The 2,938-nt window shown below is 48.3% G+C and overlaps 1 pseudogene; it reads right to left on the bottom strand.

Annotated features, from left to right (window-relative positions):
* Positions 1-990: 990 nt before the first annotated feature.
* On the bottom strand, positions 991-2,290 carry LOC129475909 (glyceraldehyde-3-phosphate dehydrogenase-like; annotated as a pseudogene).
* Positions 2,291-2,938: the final 648 nt, after the last annotated feature.

Genomic DNA, 2,938 nt, shown 5'->3' on the forward strand with positions numbered 1-2,938 from the left:
TGAGCTGATTCAGAGCCAGGCTCCAACTAGAAGGCCCCCTACCCCTGCTCAGAGAGTTGCCCGGGAGCCCCCAGGGGCTGGGTAACTTTGCAGCAACGGAGTGATGGAGGTGCCCCCGTGGTTCCAAGCCATCAAGCAGGGTTACAATAATCTCTACTGGGGAATTTTTCTTTTAATTTGAAACAATGATAACTAAACACCCACCTAAATCATTTTTTTAAAGTCATTAATCTTTGATCGTGTGACTTCCTAATGAATTTTCCAAGCTCAACTAGTATAAAATGTGTTCCAAGGTGACCCAGGCGATTAGCTGCTGGGGTTATAAGCCAAGCACCAGGTAGAAACTGGGGAATCTCTACCACCAACAATGGCTTCCGATTCAAAACAACTAAACTGTAGTTCTCCTTTCTGCCAATAATTAGATGGAAGTTGTTTATTAAAGCCATTACTGGATGTAATTACTGATAATAACAACGGCTAGTATTTATTAAGCATGTATTACATGCCAGGCACTATATTTTCTTATGTGATCCTCAGAACAGTGCTCTGACTGAGCAGCTGACTAGCCCATCATTCCCATTTTTTTAAAATCTTTTTTTTCTTTTTAAGAGATGGGGGTCTCACTGTGTTGCCCAGGCTGGAGCACGGTGACTATTCACAGGTGAGATCCCACTACTGATCAGCACGGGAGTTTTGACCTGCTCCGTTTCCGACCTGGGCCAGTTCACTCTTTCTTAGGCAACCTCGTGGTCCCCCCGCCCCTGGGAGGTCACCATACTGATGCTGAACTTAGTGTGCACACTTGATCAGCATAGTGTGCTACAGCCCAGAAGTCCTTGGCTCAAGTGATCCTCCCACCTCAGCCTCTGGAGTAGCCGGGACCACAGGCATGCATTACTGTGCCTGACCCATCATTGCCATTTTACAGATGGGCAATTCTAGGTTTAGAGAGGTAAAGTAATTTGCACAAAGTCAAAATGCAAGCCAAGATTTTTCTCTCTTTTTTTTTGGCTGAGCACAGGGAACTTTATTGATGGTATATGACAAGGTGGGGCTCCCTAGGCCCCTCTCCTCTTCAAGGGGTCTACATGGAAACTGTGAGGAGGGGAGATTCAGTGTGGTGGGGGACTGAGTGTGGCAGGGACTCCCCAGCAGTGAGGGTCTCTCTCTTCCTCTTGTGCTCTTGCTGGGGCTGGTGGTCCAGGGGTCTTACTCCTTGGAGGCCATGTGGGTCATGAGGTCCACCACCCTGTTGCTGTAGCCAAATTCATTGTCATACCAGGAAATGAGCTTGACAAAGTGGTTGTTGAGGGCAATGCCAGCCCCAGCATTGAAGGTGGAAGAGTGGGTGTCGCTGTTGAAGTCAGAGGAGACCACCTGGTGCTCAGTGTAGCCCAGGATGCCCTTGAGGGGGCCCTCTGACGCCTGCTTCACCACCTTCTTGATGTCATCATATTTGGCAGGTTTTCCCAGATGGCAGGTCAGGGCCACCACTGACACGTTGGCAGTGGGGACACGGAAGGCCATGCCAGTGAGCTTCCCGTTCAGCTCAGGGATGACCTTGCCCATAGCCTTGGCAGCGCCAGTAGAGGCAGGGATGATGTTCTGGAGAGCCCCGTGGCCATCACGCCGCAGTCTCCCAGAAAGGCCATCCACAGTCTTCTGGGTGGCAGTGATGGCGTGGACTGTGGTCATGAGTCCTTCCATTATACCAAAGTTGTCATGGATGACCTTGGCCAGGGGTGCTAAGCAGTTGGTGGTGCAGGAGGCATTGCCGATGACCTTGAGGTTGCTGTCATACTTCTCATGGTTCACACCCATGACGAACATTGGAGTGTCAGCAGAGGGGGCAGAGATGATGACCCTTTTGGCTCCCCCCTGCAAATGAGCCCCAGTCTTCTCCATGGTGGTGAAGACACCAGTGGACTCCACGATGTATTCAGCTCCAGCATCGCCTCACTTGATTTTGGAGGGATCTCGCTCCTGGAAGATGGTGATGAGATTTCCATTGATGACAAGCTTCCCATTCTCAGCCTTGACGGTGCCATGGAATTTGCTATGGGTGGAATCATATTGGAACATGTAAACCATGTAATTGAGGTCAATGAAGGGTCATTGATGGCAACAATATCCACTTTACCAGAGTTAAAAGCAGCCCTGGTGACCAGGCGCCCAGTACGACCAAATCTGTTGACTCCGACCTTCACCTTCCCCATGGTGTCTCAGGGATGCGGCTCGGCTGGTGATGCAAAAGAAGGTGCGGCTGACTGTCAAACAGGAGGAGCAGAGAGCCAAGCCAAGATTTTTCTGACTTACCTGTCTTTGCCCTTAACCACTACACTGTGACATTTATGAATATGAAACTTTCAGCTCACCAGCAGTGGTATCAAAAGGTTAAGAAATTAGTTTAAAAGGTGGGGAGAGGCAGTGGTAGGGGAGAAGAAAGTCTTGCTTTATGCCCCTGAAAATACTTGTCATATCCATTAGAAGGCCGTTTTCCCTGTTTCAGTGGTCTATTGCTGTATAGCAAACCACCCTAAAACATGGAGGCATATGTAGGGGAGAAAAGATTTCTTTTCTCATTCATCACTGGGTTCATGGATGAGGCACCTAAAACAAGAGAGATTAACAAGAGAAAAGCATACAAATGTATTTCATATACGTTTTATGTGACATGAGAGTACTCAGAAATGAAAACCCAAAGAAATGGGTAAACTTGCATATTTTTATGCTTAGGTTTGATGACGAGGTGGCTGGTCGTGGAGAAGTATGATTGCACAAAGAATGTATGATCCAATGGTAGTAAACTGGGGCGGGGAGAGGAACTTCACAAGCCTGTTTATTCAGGTTCCTCTCTGCGTCCCTGTGTCTTCAGAGATAAAGAAGTTCCTTTCTGCTGGCTATTGAAAGGGTACCTCTCACATGAGGGTCTTATGAC

This window comes from Symphalangus syndactylus, chromosome X (assembly GCF_028878055.3).
Source record: "Symphalangus syndactylus isolate Jambi chromosome X, NHGRI_mSymSyn1-v2.1_pri, whole genome shotgun sequence".
NCBI lineage: Eukaryota > Metazoa > Chordata > Mammalia > Primates > Hylobatidae > Symphalangus > Symphalangus syndactylus.